This window comes from Phascolarctos cinereus, unplaced genomic scaffold, assembly GCF_003287225.1.
Source record: "Phascolarctos cinereus isolate Bilbo 61053 unplaced genomic scaffold, phaCin_HiC Scaffold_4;HRSCAF=312, whole genome shotgun sequence".
NCBI classification, from domain to species: Eukaryota; Metazoa; Chordata; class Mammalia; order Diprotodontia; family Phascolarctidae; genus Phascolarctos; species Phascolarctos cinereus.
Genome location: NW_027555847.1, coordinates 291,627,064 through 291,647,311, shown reverse-complemented (window position 1 = coordinate 291,647,311; position 20,248 = coordinate 291,627,064).

The following is a 20,248-nucleotide window of genomic DNA, read 5'->3' as shown; positions in this document are numbered from 1 at the left end:
ATGAGGCATGTGGTCAAGTGACAACTACCTAATGTAGGCTGGGCTACTTTCTATCAAAAGAAGACAAGAAAACAGTTCTTGAGACTTAATTGATTCAGAGAAGTAATTGAAACAATTTCCTTTTCACATAAGGTATGAAATGCCTACCTAGTCTATGAGGAATCAAGGGCTCAAAGATTTGACAACTGTCACACTGCTTTCTCCAAAAGAAATCAATCTGCACTGAATGCATCACTTTTTTGTCAGGAAGTGTGTGGTATGTTTCATTATGCGTCCTTGGAATCAGAGCTGGTCATTATGTTGATAAGAATTCCTAAATTTTTCAAAATGGTTTGTATTTACACTATTGTTGTCATTGTATAAGTTGTTCTGGCTCTGCTCACTCCACTTTGCATCAATTTATACAAGTCTTCCTGGCTTTCCCTGAAACCATCTCCTTCATCATTTCTTAGAACACAGGATTCCATCACATTCAAATACCTTCACTTGTCCAGCCACTCAGAAATCAATGAACACCTCTTCAGTTTCCAATTCTTTTCCACCACAAAAAAACATTGCTATAAATTTTTGTACATTTTATATAGTGTATTTTGGTACATTTTTAGAATTCATTTTGCTTATAATTTATCTTTCCCTTATTGCTCTATCCATCTTATTCCTTCCTCTCATTTCTCCCCCTTTCCTTTTGTTTCCCTGTCGAGTGAAATGTATTTCATACCCAATTATATGTGTGTGCATTTTTTCTCCCTTTAACTAGCTCAAATGGAGCAAAGTTCAAGTATCACCCCTCTGCTCTGCTTTCTTCTTTTATGAATAGACTTCTACTTGTGCACCCCAATTATGAAATAATATTCCCCAATTCTTTCTTTCCTTCTCCCCCTCAATGTAATCATCTTCCATTTTCTTTTCATTCTTCTTTTCAGATGATCAAAATATAATGGAACCACTCTCTGGCCCTCGGTCAAATTAGACTCAATCTTTGATCTCTGATAATGATTGGGCCCTGAGGGGACATATGTATCATCTCCCTACGTTAATATCTAAACAGTTTATCCTTATTTAGTCCCTTATGTTTGTTCACTGATGTTTACCTCTTTATATTTCTCTTGACTCCTCTGTTTGCACTTCAGAGTTTCTAAGTAACTCTGGTCTTTTTATCAGAAATATTTGGAACTTTTCTATTTCATTAAAGATACATCATTCCACTCCCGACCCCCACCTCAGGTGATTATACTCTATTTTTCTGCATAAGTCATTCTTGGTTATTAGCTTACATCCTTTGTCTTTTGGAATATTGTACTCTAAGTTCTCCATTTTTTTTTTTGCTGGTGGCTGCTAAATCTTGTTTGACTCTGATTATGTCTCCTTGGTACATGAATTCTTTCTTTCATGATGCTTGCAGTATATTTTATTTAACCTGGAAGATCTGGATTTTTGACTATAATATTCCTGTTAATTTTCATTTTGGGACTTCTTTCAGGAGGTAACTGATAAATTTTTTTCTATTTTCTTTTTGCCTTCTGGTTCTAAGAGATCTGGAAAATAATTTTTTGTGAGTTCCTGAAATATAATGTCTAGGCTTTTATTTCATGGTTTTTCCAAGTTTTTCCTCTAGTGTTCTCATTTTATTTATGAAAAAATATTTTAAAGAGTTAAAAAAAAAAACCTTTAAAAAAGACCAAACTCTTGTATCATCTCTTCAAGGAATTCTAGTTGAACTTGTGTCCAAGTGGTATTTTTTAGAAAGGCTTTGCTTATAGATATTTTGGAGTCATTCTTTTTTCTAAGTTTGTGTATTGAGTGTCTCATTTACTATTATATCTTTTTGTGGTGGCCTTCTTGTTTCTTTTGCTCATTCTTCCATCTTCCTTTCTAACTTTAGACTTTATGTTAAGGCTGGACTCTGGGCACATCTGGAGGAAACATATGGGCTGAGCTTGTGTCCTCTCAGGTCTTTCTGCTATTTTCTTGAGGTATTGAGCATTTTCTTATTCTAGAATCTCAGGGACAGTTCTGGCTGAGGACCTACAAGCTTTCAGTACTCCCAAAATGGTATAATGCAGAGCAAAGTCTGATTTCTGGTCTGAGCTCTGTGAGATCCTGACGAGTTTGAAACAAAACAACATACCTGCGGGCTTGCTCCCCGCCCCCGTTGGATTCAGCTGAGCTCAGTTACTATCATCTAGTTAGAAATCCCAACTAGAGTGACAAATACAGGTTCCTGCCCTGGTTTTTCTGCTATAGACTTCAGACTGGGCTGAAGGCTGGAACTAAGATGGGGTCAGTCACATAGGTGCTGCTTGCCTCTGCTTCACACTCAGTACCCAGCCCAGAGCTATCAACCTTTCCTCGCCCTGGAATACCACTTTTAGATTCAAGTCCCCTTCTCAGATGCCTTGGCTTTATGACCCAGAACTGGGTAATAAGAGACAGAGCTACCAGCTGGTACCTGTTCTTATGTTTTGTACAAGATCAAGTCCCTCTGTTCTGTATCTGGGATCTCTTCTTATTCTAACATACAATGTTTTCTCGAGTTTGAATGCTCTGTATGTGGTCTTTCCTGGCTAGACCCTAGTCCCATATTCATAGACCTCTCTATCTCCTTATGTGGAACTGGGCTGGAAATATAATGCACTGTGATTTTTCCTTGGATTCCCAATCAAGACTCAATCTTGTGTATTTTCTAGATCTCAGTAGGAGTATGTTGGTGGAGGAGTTGGGGAGAGGGTTGGCCCTACTTATTATTACTCTGCTGTTACTGATCCAGGGACATGGCATTGTAGTATCAGTCAAATCCACCATTGTTGCTGCCACCATCAAAGCACTCACAGAACATATTCTTCTTCGTATGGGCCTTCTGCAATATTATATCTGATCAGGGAACCTACTCTACTATGAAGAAAGCCAAAGATTGGGTTTACAACTATCACATCTGCTTAGAATATCAACTGTATACAATTTTTAGGCAATTGGCACTTTTAGTGCTGAAATGGGTCCTCCATTTCAGAAGCAGCTCCAGCTTCATGTCCCTGATGTTTGGGTTTGGGCATCTTATGTCCAAGAAGTTATCTGTGACAAATCAGCACCACTCTAGGAAAGAAGAGGGCTCTCTAGTCCAGTAGTTTCTTGGATTTGGACTCCAATACGACCTACCCAAAAAGTATAGACTGCTTTCAGACGTAGTTCCAGTTGACCTTCTCTAGTTCTTCCTTATTCTCCATTCCCTCATAGTTACCTGGGGCATCAACATTCCTACCCCTTGGACAATTCCATATACCTCAGGAATATGGCCCAAGTCCTCCTCAATTAGTATATCTCTTTTCCTCTGAGATGGTTCTGACAACTTCTTCCCAGAAAGAGTTGGAAAAAACAAGAATTAGAATTGTTGGGGAGGGAAGAGTGCTCACTTTCTAACAACATAGGAGCATGAAACTTTTTTTTGAATAATTATAGTAACTCTGAATTTACCTAGGAGAAAAGAGATCCCTTAGCCAAATTGATGGCAATCTTGAGTTCCCAGATGAAGGTGAAGGTGAATCATTATCTTCCTCTTTCCTTGGAAGAAGAGAGAAGTCCCTCAGTAGAGACCCCACATGAACAAAGACTTGGCATCACTCTCCCCCACCCTGACTATGCAGTTTCTAAGAAAGGTGAGGTTAGGGCTTGTGGGATGAGAATCATTGAGTATAGGTTGAGCCTTGGTATTGACTCAGAACCAGAAGAAAGGGCATTCAAGAGGTTTATGGCCTCTTATCTACCTTACTACACAAGATCTGACTTGTGAATAGGATCATTGACTGTGTCAGACATGTTATTAACTGACACATTACCCTGATACTCTTCCTCCTCATCATAATCACCACGTTACATATGGAGACTAACTATAAACTGCAAAGATTTGTAATCACCCACCATATAGACTAGATCAGTAAGATACTAGACCAAAAGGTAGAAGTATTCCCTGGAATTTCTGGCCTTCATTCCCCTCTATGTTCAGTAATTGCTTCAAGGCCTATTATGTTTCTTTCATTATTATTATTATTTTTAAACTATTTATCTGTTTTTTTTCTTTCTGTATTTAGTTTTTCTTCCAGTACTGTCTACACCAGATTTAACACAATCCTTAAATTAGGGTTTTCGGTAATGTCCTTATAACCATTTATGTAGTGGGAAGTGCCCTAGAAAACTTTTAGGACCTAGGCACCAAAGAGTGGGATATGATAGGAGTAATATCTGCTTCATAGAAGTTAGACTAATTTCTCCCTAGAAAGGCACTATAAGGTTCAAACTATTGGTACAACTTCCTGGATTACCTAAGTCATGAAAACTTAACCCATGAAGAATTGGGGTTTCTCAGACCTGACAGATGTCCCACATCCTCTTTCCAAACACAGTCTTGTGACTTGACATGTCTTTGTATGAAGATGAAAGGATCTCTGTCTACCTGAACCAGTCTTGTGTCATTGCCAGTACCCTTTCCATCATACATTCAAGTAAACATACATTCAAGGATTTTTATCAAATGTTAGATGGTCTACAAATGCCTCATTTTATTCCAGTCCTGAGCCTGAACTACCAGATCAGCCTGAATCAGACCTGATCCATAGAAGGGAACAACCTATTCAAAGCATGGAGAGGGGAGATTGAGTGTTGGAGGTGAAGAACAGCAAGCAGACTGATGTTGCTTAATTGTAGAGTCCCTAAAGGGAGGGTAATATTTTTAAAGGGTTTTAAATTTAATATTGTTTCCCCACAATTACTTGTAAAAACAATTTTTAACATTTGTTTTTTAAAATTTTGGGTTCCAAATTCTCTCCCTCCCTCCCTTACCTACTACCCTCACTGATGGGGTGAGCAATTTGATATAGGTTATGCATATGTGGTCATACAAAACATATTTCCATGTCAGTCATGTTGTGAAAGAAACCACAGTCAAAAAACCAACAAAAATAAAGTAAAGAAAAAGTATGCGTTCAGCCTCAATCTGTTCTTTCTCTGGAGATGGATGATGTTTTTCATCCTAAGTCCTTCAGAATCATCTTGAATCATTGTATTGCTGAGAATAGCTAATTCATTCCCAGTTGATCATCATATAATATTGCTGTTACTATATATACTGTTCTCCTGGTTCTGCTTATTTCACTTCGCATCATTTCATTAAGTCTTTCCATGTTTTTCTGAGAGCATCCTGCTCATCATTTCTTAAAGTACAATAGTATTCCATCACAATCAAATACAACTTGTTCATTCATTCTCCAATTGATGAACATCCCCATGACTTCTAATTCTTTGCCACCATTGAAAAGAGCTACTATATTTTTGTCCATATAGGTCCTTTTCCTTTTTGTTTTTTATTTCTTTGGGATACAGACCTAGTAGTGGTTTTTGCTTGGTCAATGGGTTTGCATGGTTTTATAGCTCTTTGGGCATTGCTCCAAATTGCTCTACAGAATGGCTGAATCAGTATACCACTTCACTAACAGTACATTAGTGTCTCAATTTTCCCACATCCAAGGTAGGGTAACATTTGTTTAATGTTCACTGATGTGGCTACTGCTCAGCCATACTTTGACCTGATTGGCTCCCACAGATAGCAGGGAGCCTCCAAGGTACATGACAAGATAATTTCTGAGGCCGATAGTGGAGGTTGTGATGCCTTTTCAAAGTTTTGCTTAGAGGCCTAACATTTAAGCTGAAAATAGCTAAATTAAAAGCATGACTACTCTTGAGTTATTTATTGGGGTTAATGGGTACCTTTCATGGAAGTCTGAGGACAGATAGTGACAACTGAATTGGCATGTGTATGGTACTGTTTTCTCTTCCTGAACAAGGGGGTGGATGTATGTCCACTGGATATTTGGGTGATTCTTACCCAAACCTGTCTTACAGAAAACTTTGACTATAGAAAATTAGATTTATAACTTTTCATAATAAAGAAAAGTATGACAAATTTTTATTTTGATTTGAGCTTTCAATTTTTCTATGTATTAAGTAGGATCTTTAACACACACACATACAAACTTGAGAGAAGCTGTCCATAAAAAGAGTTCTGTGCACCCTTAATCTTTAGTTTTCATTTTAAGTCATACTATGCAAGATTGTCTTTCTCTTTCATAATAAACTAGATTGGTTGCAAATCTTTAGAAAACTACACAATCAAGTTACATGTCGTTTAAATAAGGACACAACATCTATTTTTAGGTTCTGGCCATAAAATGAAAAGCATCTCGAGGCACTTTAACTATATTGAGATTTAATTAAATTTTCAGACTATATAAACTACCTATCAATGCAATGTTAATATTAGAGGCAGACTGAGCTGAATCATCTCTGAAAGAAAGGGTTGCTGTTGATTTGGGGTCCAAGGATAAATAGTGTGTCATGATAGTGAGTGTTTGCATCATTTTACAAAGCATCAGTCTTTGTTTATCCAAGGTGATAGTACATCAAGGACAGACCTAACATCTCTCCCAATGGAATAAAAGAACTTTTCTTATGCTGGAATCTAATTTGGGATGCATTCATTTCAGAAGGGAGTCATACTCATGGCAGCCTCATTCTTTTGGGGAGGCAGTGGAGAAAGAAAAAAGTATGAGGGACAAAATATCATTAAAGGTCCTACAGGCAAGTGAATTTAATGGAAGGAACAGAATGATGTGGAGATTTATTGGGGAATAGCTAAACAATTTGTGGTATGAATAAATAAAAAATGAATGAAAAAGCATTTATTGAGCATTTATTATGTGCCAAATCCTGTACTAAGTGCTTGAGATAAAAGTACAAAGGCAAAGACAGAGGAGCTTATATTCAAAAAGGGAAAACATGAATGTAATGGAATATTATTATGCTGGAAGAAATGACAAACGAGCAATTCAGAAAAGCATGAAAAAAACAAGAACCGATGCAAATTAAACAAGCAGTGTACACTATGACTACAACCATGTAAACGGAAACAACAACAAAACAATAAAAACTGGTTTGCAAACTTGTAATGATCAAACGTGGTCCCAAAGAAAAGATATGAGAAGAAACCTCCCCCTGCCATCCCACTCCTTTGCAGAGATATTTCTATGAGTGTAGACCATTGCATATAGCTTCAGACTTTTTTTTTTGATGTGTTGACTGGTTTTCATTAATTTTTTCTCTTCTTTCTCTTTTAGAGATTCTTTATTGTAAAGAATGGCTCTCAAAAGAGAGAGAGAGAGAGAGAGAGAGAGAGAGAGAGAGAGAGAGAGAGAGAGAGAGAGAGAGAGAGAGAGAGAGAGAGAGAGAAGAATATAGTAAGGGATTTACTAGAATCTGTTCTTGTGGGTTCTCCTGAACTGATTGTTAAATTTTCAGTGTGAACATTTATACCCGAGAAATCAGCAAAGGTTACAAATCTGGACTTGATGTATTGTTGTATTGTTTGTCCAGACTTAAGGAAATGACAGAGATTAAACTTAAAAGTACATTATGTGTATTTTTTTTCCCTTCTGGAGAGCCAGTTGTTGGCCATTTACCAGCACACCCCTGAATACAGGGCTAAATATGTGATGTAAAAACAAAAAGTTATAGATACAAATCTATTACTAAAAGAAGGAATGTAGATGGAATTTTATACACAAGAACTGATTGTGCTATCAAATAACATATGATTGAAAGGGCAGGAAGTATCCTAAAGTGTCAGATTAACAGATTATATTAATTCAATCTGAAAAGTATTAAGTAGCTACTATGTTCAAAGCACTATGCTAAACACTAGCAAACTAATACAAATTTATATGCTAAACAAAGACAATTAAAGAAAAAACACCTCTCTGCCTTCCAGGTGCTTACATTCTATTGGAGGAGTTTGCATTCTAAAAAACAAGAACTGATTTTACAAAACATTAAGTGGCCTCTGAGTGCAACTTTGAAGGAAATACAATTATTTATTGGATACTCAATCAAATCCAACTTCCAAATTTCTAAATTTAAGGTTATTTTATTTTACTTTAATTTTTAGGCAATTGGCATTAAGTGACTTGCCCAGGGTCACACAGCTAGTAAGTGTCAAGTGTTTGGTCTGGGGCCAGATTTGAACTCAGGTCCTCCTGACTTCAGGGCTGGTGCTCTATCCACTGGGCCACCTAGCTGCCCCCCCCCCGACTTCTAAATTTCAATAGTGTATTTTTGTTACCTGCCATTCTGACAGACACAGTAATGAGGGCTTTTTGCTATGGATCTGTCAGTGCTGCCACACAGTTAGCAGGTCAGCCTCACTCATGATATAATCTCTTTCCTCTGCAATTTAATTAAAATTTTGAAAGGCCTGACTTTTATCTGGATTTATATTTTCTGCAGCACTAAAAATATCTCATGAAAATAATCAGTCAGTATGATCTTTTAGGCACAGCTCTACTAATCATGCTGAAGAGCAAGGAGAATAACTCTTAAAGCCTCTTTTTAACTCCTTTGGCACTAATGGCCACTCACTTCAAAGGTAAAAAAAACAGATTTAAGTCACTGCCATCAGCACTTCCTATTCTGAGTGACCAATTTTGATCTTTTTGATATTAGGGACAGGACTGATATTGGTACCCTGTTAGTTCAGGTTCAGTGGGAGGGTGAAATTGGGCACCCATAGGTCATTGAATAGTTAACAAAAGGAGGTTTACTTATTCCTAACATAGCAAGGATATAAAGTAGCACTCAGCTTGGGAGACCTTCCTGCCTCTTGTCTCCATAAGGGGAGGCATCTGGTCAGCGGAGAAAGGTCTGGTGACTCATTTGGTCTTCAGGCATCCACTAAGTATGAAGAGCACTAACCCCGTGTGGGTAGAACCTTTGTTGGGCCAGGTGACCATGAAGCCATGTTAACACAGTAAAAGGTCATCAGAAAGCTGGAGCTTTGCCCCATCCTACCCCAGGCCAATCAAGTCCTGGATTTGCCACCTTTTAGGGAAATTTTAGTCTAACCCATGTTGGGTTTAAGGCAGAACGAACACTAGTAGATACTCGTCCTGTTATGCACTAGCCAATGTTGATTTCATTTGCCTCAATCTCTGATAGTCACGGGGCAGCTGGACAACCTGTCCTATTTCTACATCTCCCAGGTTTCATTGCGCTGCCTTCTGTAGCAATTAGTTTTGCAATGAATAAAAGACTATTCTTTAAGGAACCTACCATAAGGTCAGAATAGGACCTCATCTAATGGTGAAGAGTTTGGAAGGGTTTCTCCTTATTTTGTAAGAACCCTGCTTCTGGTGAAAGCCAATGTTTCCTAGTGGCATCATGATTAGATAGGGAGAAAATAGAATGAGGAAAGAAAATCATGGTTCATGCCTAGAGCCCCTGCTCATCAGCTAGAATACAGAACTTAAAGAATGGATGCCTATCCATCCAAAGTAAGCTTCAAGTATATACATGAACTAAATATAAAAGATGAGGAGGACACAAGGACATACTTCCTCTCTGTCTCTATGTCTTTCTGCAAAAAGAAGAAGAAAGAGGAGGAGGAGGAGGAGGAAGAGGAAGAGGAGGAAGGAGAAAATTTTTGGATAGGGGACAATCCTTAAATAGACAAGAGATAGAGATGATTACAGAAGATAAAATGGATAATTTCACTTTTTCAAAAGAAAAAAAGCTTTGCTGTAAACAACACCCATGAAATTATAATTGTTAAAATTAGAATGGAAACTGTTAGCTAGCAAAAAAAAATGTAGTAAATTGGCAAAGATGACAAGAATTGAAAATGGCATTTGGTGAAGGAGTATAGGAGGATAGGCCCACTAATGCACTGTTTCTGGAATTATAAATTAGTCTAATCATTCTGGAAAGCAGGTTACAACTATACCCCAAAAGTTACTAAACTGTGCATACTATTTGACCCAACAAAATAAGTACATAGCACAGTGTGAGGGACCTGAAGTCAGGAAGACCTGAGTTCAAATCTGGCATCAGATACTTACTAGCTGTGTGACCCTGGATAAATCACTTAACCTCTCTTTATCTCAGTCTCTTCAACTGATGAAATGAAGATAATAATGGCTGCCTCCCAGGTTTATAGGAATAAAATGAGATAATATTTGTAAAGTGTTTAGCACAGTGCCTGGCACAAAATAGACGCTTAATAAATGTTTATTTCCCTCCTTTCTTCCAACAATCCCAGTATTAGAAATATATCCCCAAATATGTCAAAGACAAGGAAAAAGGATCCATACATGTGAAAGTATTTATACTACTTTTTGTTGTAGCAAGGCTTGGAAAGTAAAGTGGTATCCATCAATTGGGGAATGGATGAAAAAATTGTGTTATATGTATGTGATAGAATATCATTGTCTTGTAAGAACTGATAACTATGACAAATTCAGAGAAAGCTAGGAAGACTTGTTTCAGCTGATGCATAAGAGTTTACAAGATGACCACAATAATGTAAAAGAAAACAACTTTGAGAGAACATAGAATTCTGATTGATGAAATAATCAGTTATGATGAAGTAATCAATCATAGCTGATGATAAAGCATGCCTCCTGCCTTTTGACAGATAGGGTATAGGCTAGAGGTACAAAATCAGGCATGTATTTTTAACAGTATGTTGATACGTTTTGCTTGATTAAACTTAACTCTTACAAGAGAGGGATTCTGAATAATCCTCATGCTTTTTTTTATATCTTGGAATGTTTATGTTTGTTAATGGTTATTAAAATCATAAGAAAAGAGAAAAAAATTTTAAACAGGAATAGATGTTTTTAGGAGTAACAAAATGTTCCTTGAAATAAAAGTCACAGCTATATTCAACCAAATAAATTATATAGTCAGTGGACCAAATCAAGCAATGATTATTTTAAACAGCTCAAACATCATTTAACAAATTGAATGAACACTTTTTCTTCTTGGTTATGCTTGTTCATGAATGTTACATAAGGCTTCATCTCTTGGGACTGAGATCCATTGAATGAATTAACAATATCATATTTGAAGATTGTAAGAGAATCAGAATTCTGCTGGTTTGAGACCACTTCAGCAAACATTTCTGAAAAGTTTTGGTTTAGCTTTTAGAGGCTTCAATGGGCTAATAACTTGAGCTGTCTTGAAATGATTCTCTAAACCTTATGCCAAGTCAGACAAAAGACTTAGGAGGTGAAGTGGGTCAAAAAAGATGTTGATCTTTCCCCTTGTAAGGAAAGTCATCTATGGTCCTTCCTGGCACATCCCTCTTATGATCTTAATTACATTCTGCCTTACCTATGTCTGATCTTCCTTACTAGGTTGTAAACTACATGAAGGTAGGGATCATGTCTTATTTGTCATGTCTTTAGATCATAGTGCTTGTCACTAGCAGTACTCTGTACACTACAGGCACATAACACATTGTCTAGTAAATAAAGTCCCTTCTCAATATATCTTTTTACCATAAGTTGTTATTTCACAAGAATAGGAAATGTTTGAAATTAGAGAGGGATCTTTTGAAAATTCTAAAATTTGATTCTCAATCATTCTGCTACTTTCTGCTCTTCCATCCCATCAGTCTCTTTAACTTTCATGACTTCAGCCTTCACTCCCCGTCATCCGCACTCAGGAACGGTTATACACTTGTTCTCAACATCACACCTATATTTTATTTCTTTTATCAAAAAGTCAGATTTCTCTCTCTGGTCATAACCTCTTAGCCTACCACCTCACCCTGTACCTCATTAGTCCTAAACCTTCCCTTTTTTATCACTATCATTAACATCCTATCTCCCTTACAAACTCCCTCCTCCATCAAAGGCAGAAAAAAAAAAAACCCTGTAACAAATTAGTAGGGGCAAAGAAAATGAATCCACAAAGTGGCCATTTCCACAAATGTGTGTCTTTTTCTGAACCTCTCTGTCAGGAGGTAGATGACATCAACATAGATTTATTGGATAAATAGTTTGTCATTGCTTTGATCAGTCTTGAAAAGTTGGTTTTCTTTACATTGTTTTTCTCCTTGAATGAATTGTTCTTCTGGTTGTTCTCATTTCATACTTTATCAGTTCATATTCCCTAGGATTCTCTGAAATTATCTTGTTCACTATTTCCTGCAGCACAATAGCATTTCACATAGCATTCACATAACATTTTTTTTTCATTCTCCAATTGATGGACATTCTTTTAGATTCTAATTATTTGCTCCCCATCCCCTTAAATTCAGGATCAGGAATTTTGTTTGCTTGGGACTGCTCTTTCCCCAATATTATCCTCCCCCTTAACCTCACTTCTCCTTATTCTTGTTTATTTTCCTATTGAGTTTCATCTTTTCCTGCACCAAACTATCTATCTATCTATCTATCTATCTATCTATCTATCTATCTATCTATCTATCCATCTATCTAATATGTGTGCATACATGTCTTAAACATTCCTCATCTGCTTCAGAGAAGAGTGAGGTTCATCAGTCCTTCCATCATGATATTATGCTTTTCTCACGCACTCCAATTTTGAGTTACAGCCAGTTCCACACCACTTCTTCCTCCTTTGTACCCTTATTTTCCTCCTTTAACCCTTCCTTCTCTTTCTCCTGTTCAGATCCTTAGAACAGAACCACTCAACCTTTAGTTCTGTTTGCATTATTTAATTCCTTTAATACCTTTTGAAAGCATTAAGGCTCCAAAGTGATATTTGTTTCTTCTTCCTTTAATAGGATGTTAACACTGCAACATCACGCCCCTTTCAACTGCTCAAATAAATTTACCTTCCTAGGTTTCTCTTGACTGGTGTGTGCATTTCAAAGTTCCTCCTCAACTCTAATTCTTTCATCAGAAATGCTTAAAAGTCCTCTATGTTATAAAAGGTCCATTTTTTCCCCCACATAAGATTATATTCAGGGGCAGCTAGGTGGTGCAGTGGATAGAGCACCGGTCCTGAAGTCTGGAGGATCTGAGTTCAAATCCAGCCTCAGACCAAACACTTGACACTTACTAGCTGTGTGACCCTGGGCAAGTCACTTAACCCTAATTGCCTAAAAAAAAAGATTATATTCAGCTTTGAAGAGTAAGTTATTCTTGGTGGTAAAGCAAATTTTTTGCCTTTTGGAATATTGTATTCCAAGATCTCTCATCATTTGCAGTAGAAGCTGCCAGGTCTTGTGTCATTTTTACTTGTAATTCCTTGATACCTGTACTTCCGTCTTTCTTACTTCTTGAAGTATTTTTTTTTTACACAGAAGCTCTGGATTGGCATATGAAATTCCTGAGATTTCTCCTTTTGGGAGTTCTTTCAGGAGGTAATCAGCGGATTTTTATTAGCTTCACTTTGCCCTGTTTTTCTAATAGAGTTGGGTTATTTTTAGTTAGGGCTTCTTGAAACATGGTGTCCAGACATTTTTAAAACCATGGTTTTCAAGAACTCCAGTTATTCTTTTTTAAGTTAAATTTTACTTTATTTTTCAAAGAAAAATCATCCTTTTCTTTTTCTCATTTCCCTCCCTCCCACCTTGAGAGAGCATGAAAAACAAAGTCTTTGTTACACGCATGTATAATCAAGCAAAACAAAATTTCTTATTGGCCATGCCTTAAAAAATATGTCAAAGTCTGTGCAATGAGTCCATCACCTCTCTATCAGGAGGTGGATAGCATATTTCATCATGAATCCTCAGGAATTGATCAGAATTCCCAAATATATACATATATAAATAAATACATACATACTATATGTGTGTGTATATATGTGTGTATGTGGGTGGGTGGGTGGGTGGGTGTGAGTGCATATATATACATGTATATGTATAGATAGACATCTTTTTTTGGTCACAATATTCAGATATTACAATGACTTAAAAATTTGTTTTCTCCTAGATCTGCTTTCCAGGTCAGTTGTTTTTGTTATGAGATATCTAATGTTTTCTTGTATTTTTCAGCCTCTTGACTTTTGTTTTAATATTTCTTGTTGCCTCATGGGCTTCTATTTGGCCCATTCAAATTTTCAGGGAGTCTGTTGTTTGGGCAGGGTTTTGTACCTCTTGTGTTAAGCTTTTAATTACCTTTCCAATTCTTTCTTTGAGTTCTCATTTCTCTTCCATTTTTTCCTCAAGTGCTCTCATTCTATTTATATTTTTTTTAACTCTTGCTTCATCATTTCCAGAAATTTTAGTTGAGTTTGTACCCATGGTGTGTTTTTCTCTGAGGCATTTCTTGTAAATGTTTTGGAGTCATTCTCTTCCTCATTTTTGTCTTGAGCATCCTGTGCATAGCTCTGTGCCTTGAGCATAGCTTATTATAATGGGGTTGTTTTCCCCCTCATTTTTCCAGCCTACTTTCTGACTTCAGACTGGATATTAAGGGCTGAACTTTGCCACATTTCTGGAAGGAAGTTATGAACTGGTCTTGTTTCTGCTTTCTTGGAATACTGAGAGTTGTGTTTTTCAGGATCTCAGGGACAGAGCGGAGACCTTCAAGCTTTCAGTGTTCCCAAAGTGATATGATCTAAGGCAACCTATTTGCTGCTCCTCTAGTCTGAACCCTGCAAGTTCCTGACCTACATTTGGGTCTGAGAGGGAGTAGACTGCTACTGGTCTCCATACCTATCAGTCAAATGGAAAGCTTTGTTGGCTTAGAGTGGAAGAATTGGAGGCTCCTTTTTGGTTCAGAATTTATATTCCGGTTATTCCTCTGCAGGATGGATTTGAAAGTGAAACTGCTTTGTGTCTGAGGTCTGAGCCACACCTTTGCTCCTGGTTTCTGAACTTTTTCTTTGCTCAATGAGTCCTCTTCCAGAACTAAGGATGAACAGCAATCTGTGAGTAGTAGCTGCCCCCTGGGGATGCAACTGGCCATTTCTAGTTGGGCAATGCTGCTGCTATTTCTTCTGTCTTCTTCTTCTTCATCATCCTCATCCTCTTCTTTGTCCACATGGAGAGTCCTGCCCTTACACGTGGGTGCTCTGTCTAAAGGAATATAAATTTTGGTTGCTAATACTTTGCAAGGTATCTTGGGGTTTGGGGGCTAGATATTTTTCTTTCCTGATTTATTTATTCTATCATTTTTTTCCCAAAAAAACTGCAACAATTAACTCTTTTATCTCATGTAGTTTTCATTTATGATCTCTTGAAATATAGTTCTGGAAAACCAGGTTCTGTTGAAGTGACTCAAATGGAGCTTAACTATATCTTTAAACCCAAATCACTCTGGCTTTCACTGATTGGCCAATATTAGGTCCCAGCCCAAGCTTCACTTGCTTATGGTTTGAATTTTGATGGCTCAGAGTGAGTATAAATAGCAATTGTTTCTATTCTGGCCAGAAACTCTGAGAGTGTTCTCCTCCAGACTGATTCTTTTATGAAGGCAAACTAGGTCATCTTTTGCCTCAATTCTTGCTGAATGAGCATTGCCTCAGACAAACTGAGCCCTGGGAAAGACCTTAGCTTAAAAAGGCCAAGGTTGCCAGCTGCATCCAAGGCCATCACCAGTGGTCCTGACCTATGTGTTGCCCCTGGTCTCTGATGGCTCTGGAGGAGAGAGTGAGGCGGATGACTCTGCGCAGGTCTTCCTCATTTAAGTCCAATTCATTTGAGGTCAAGACATCCCCCTGCAGATGTCCTTGATTCCTCTTCAAGGACAGAGGATGAACAACAATGACAATAACTTTGCTCATTTTACATAATCCACAGCCTCCCTACCCAGGAGTACCTGTGTGAAGGTCTCCACTCTCAATCTGTGACCAGGGCTAGGTAGTAGGTAACAAAGCTGCCAGCTGGCACCTGTTGCCATCACAGTGCCACAGTGTGGGTCTGGACCCAGTGTGGCCCCTTATGTTTCTGATACTTTCCTGGTGCACAAACTCTTCCCATATTTCCCATACAGTGCTTGTGGCTCAACCATCTCCAGTATCTAAAGACTACACTGTCTGTCTCCCTGTGCCAAGCTGGGTGGGACAAAGGACTTGTTTTGACTTTTTCCAGATTTCCCCATCAGGATTGGGTCTGGTGCATTTTCTAGATTTATTAGGAGGAGCTTGTGGAGAGGAACTTAGCTATATTGCTTCCTATCACTCTGCCATCTTGGATCCCAAGTCTAGTTCTTCTTAAAGTATGTCTTCTTGACCTATTTTCTAAGTGTATTGTTTTTTATATTAGGTATCTTATATTTTCTTCTATTTTTCAAACTTTTGATTTTATTTTAATATTTCTTTCTATCTCATGGAGTCACTGATTTCTATTCAACCCATTCTGATTTTCAAGAAGTCTGTTACTTGGATAAGGTTAACCTCTTTTAATTCTAAGCTTTTTTATTTTCTTTCCAATTCTTTCCCCCTGATGCTTTTATTTCATTTTTATCTCTTGTTTCATTTCTTCTCAGTATTTGTATAGTCCTTGTATAAAATACATTTTCCCTTTTGAGCTTCTGTTTGCAGTTGCTATGGAATTACTATCTCCCTCTAGCTTATATTTCTGGCATCTCTTGATCTACAATAATTCTTTATTGTTATTGGTTATTGGTGTCCTCTTTGGCTTATTTCTCTCTTCTGCCTAAGTTCCTGAATTGGGACCATCTTCCGCCCACTACTGTGCTTTTTTGTGGAGTGGTCAGCCCTTTTAGCCTAGAGTTGGGTACCTGAGTTCTTGAGCTGACCTCTGCCATCCAGGATTAAGCCCCCTTGCCTCTTTGCTTCAGAGTTCTGGATTCATAGAGAACTCTAAGGTGTCTCTGGATAGAGTGCAAGAGACTCAGCAGCCTTGAGGAGTTCTGAGTGCCATCCCCCCTACAGTGGTCATTGCTATCCCAAGTGGCCTCTAAGGCCCATGCTATAGGTTTCTGAGAACTCTGGGGCTTTCTCAGAAGGAGCCTTTACTCTCACTACCTCAAGATAGAGTCTTACAGGTTACACATATCTCTTGCTCACCTTGTTTGGTTTTGCTGCTAAGCCTCTTTCTTTACCCGTGGGCTTCTGGCTGATTTTTGTGCAGTTCAGGGGTGGAAGAAGTCATTTATTGTATTTTCTCATTGGTTTTCTTGATCGTTATTTAGTCTGGTACAATTTCTAGCTTGTTATCATCATCATCATCATCAGCAGCAGCATTATTATTATTTTGCTGAATACGGTAGGTATTCGAGAGCTTGGCCGTTTGCCATTGTTTAGGCAGCTTTCTCGTCCAGAAGTCATTTCAGCTAGGTTCCTTTATTCTGCAAATTCCACCCAATTCTGGACCCCTTACCTTTGACTAAAATTATTTAATAATGAAGTGATTGGTACAGTGTGAAAAATAATGGCCACCAAAATCCCCATGCTCATGAAATCCCACACAACATGTTTATTTTGCCATCCTATGGTGGTTTGATAAGTGAAGGATGGACTTCAATAATTATGCTTAGCAGAGGCATCTGAATGGCACGTTGATGTTAATAGGCAGAGACACCAGCTGGGTTTTACAGTATAGAAGAAATGGCAAATTAATATTAATTTGTGATAACTATTATAATTATAATTATGATTATTTTCTCCTCTGAATATTATAATTTATTGTGTATCAATTTACCAATTTGTATAAATACTTAAGTGTTCTCATTTTTCTTTCCTGATTTCAACACTTCTTCAAAAGGTGCAACGGTAAAGCACTTTCTCTCTTCTCCACAAACAGAAATTATCTGGTGCCTCCCAGGAATCACTTGTCTCTCACCTCATACCTGCACTTATGCTGAAAGGGAAGTTTCAATTAAAAATTATAAAGGCTTTATGCTTTAGGCAGAGTGAGAAATTGAAAACTTGGTATGACTTCAGAGGTCCTGACACAAACCTTGTGACTGTGAACAGATCACAATCTCTCTGAGCTTCTTCTGTTTTCCCATCTGTGAAATGAGAGTCTCAGACTACATGACCTCTTGGGCCACTTCCAAGTCTAAATCTATGATGCTGTGACAGAAGGGACTGCCTTTGCCTTCCTTTGTATCTTCAGTACTTAGTACAATGTCTGACATGAAGTAGGCACTTAATAAACGTTTATTGACTGGCTGACTATGTTTCCCAGAGTATTCTCCTAATCCTCTTTAGTCCCTTAATTATTCTTAAAATCTCAATACCAGAAAAACCTATCTCTTTGGCTTAAAACTTTGATGCCTGTTTCAATATAATTGTGATCCAAAAGATGCTAAATTTTATTTAAAAGTTGTTGTTAAGTTGCTCAGTTGTGTCTGACTCTGTGACCCCATGGACCACAGCATGCCAGGCCCTTCCATTTACTCTCTCTCAAAGTCTGTCCAAGTTCATGTTAATTGTTTCCATGATACTGTCTATCCAGCTCATCTTCTGCCATCCCCTTTTCCTTTTGCCTTCAATCTTTCCCAATATCAGGTCTTTTCCCTGTGAGTCCCATCTTCCCATTATGTGGCCAAAGTATATCAAGGAAATAAAGTATATCAAATCAGTCTGGAAAGACTAGCTAGAACCATTGGTTGAACCTTTAGAACTGGGCCAACGTGGGTGGCTCATAGGATTTTATAGCTGGAAGGGACCCTAGAGAGCTAATCTAACTTTCTCATTTTCTGTAGAAAGAAACTAAGTTAAATAGTGATTTACTCAAGATCATGCTCCTAACTAGTGGCAGAACCAAGACTAAAACCCAGGTTTTTCTGACTCTCAGAACAGTGCTCTTTATATCATGCTTTTGTTTCCCTCTAGTGACACACACACACACACACACACACACACACACGCACACATACATAAATATTACACACACACACATATATATATACATTATTATACACACATATACACACATATATTATATATCTCTGTATGTATGTATGTATGTATGTATGTATGTACATATATTCAGTCTGCTACGATCCTAAAACCAGAGGCTCTGGCTACACAATACAAAAGGAATAGGAGAATCGGCAATCATCCAGCTTATTTGATTACTATAAGTAGGCAGGGTAGAAAATTCAGGTCCAAAGATTCATTTTAAAAGCTGAATGATCGTTTTTCATTGCTTAGATTGAACATATGAAGTGAGTTAATAGATTAGTAAAAATAAATAAGTAAATGAATGAACGAATGAATGAATGAATGAATGACACTAACTTCCCATTCCCCTTTGGTACATTGTAAACTATGACAGGCATTGCTCCTCCTTTTCCGCCGTAGTCAGTACTTCCTTAGGACAGAAAAATGAGAATACATCCAGCATCATAGGTCTTTCCTTTTCCCCTGAGGACTAGTCACATGGCAGATTTCACCTCATCCACAGTCTCACTCAACAGTAATTAATGGTATGATGCCAATGGCTCAGATTCATTTGTCAAAACTTACTTACAGCTCTGGCATTAAATAAAACAGCAGCACCATCAAGCCATAGCACGGGGATTGTATTCTTGTCTTCCAGCTGCTCTAATTACTGCAGTGATATGAGCATGTGTGAGTCATAACTGTTAATGGGGGGTTATAAAATTCAATTTGTATGCCTTTCCCTCCCCACACCTCACCCACAGCCAAGCATGATCAAGACCATCTTAATAGGAGATGCAGAGCTTCCCTGTTATATGAGAAGCAATTGAGAGACTAGAGTAGTTAAAAGGGCCAGCTCCCTTCATCTACACAGAAAGACTTTGAGACTGTTGTTGTTCACCCATGTCCAACTCTTCATGACCCCATTTGGGCTTTTCTTGGCAAAGATACTGCAGTGGCTTACCATTTTCTTCTCCAGGTCATTTTACAGGTGAGGAAACTGAGGCAAGCAGAGTTAAGTGACTTGTCCATGGTCATATAGCTAATAAGTGACTGAGGCAGATTTGAACTCAGGTCTTCCTGACTCTAGGCCTGCACTCTGTCCACTTCACCATCTAGTTGCTCTGTCCCATAGAGACAAAGGCAATTAAACTGGCTATTGCTTATTAGCAACACTTGGGTTAGGAGCAGCAGTCTTGGCTCTCCTGAATGGGAGAAATACCTTTCTCTAAAGGTAGTTAAGATGATCTCAAAGGTTATCTTGGTACAAGACCTCTAAAGGCCCTTTCATTGAACCAGGAAATCAATAAGGGAGAATAGCCATGTAACAGCAGAAGATGACTTCTGCGGTTTTAAGGTGTGTTCAGCTGCCAGAAGTCTTTGTGGGTTCTCCTTGTGTCTGGGGCAAGGGCTCAGCTCTTTGTGCCTGTTAAGTAAATATGCATAACTGGAGCCTTCTCATGTATTTCCTCCCTGAAGACCAAGGCTTCAAAAACATTGGAGATGATCTAAGCCAACTCTTTTTGCCCAAGGTCATGTAACTCATTAGCAACACAGCCTGGAGCAGCCACAGGACTCTAGACTCTTCAGAGGTATGATT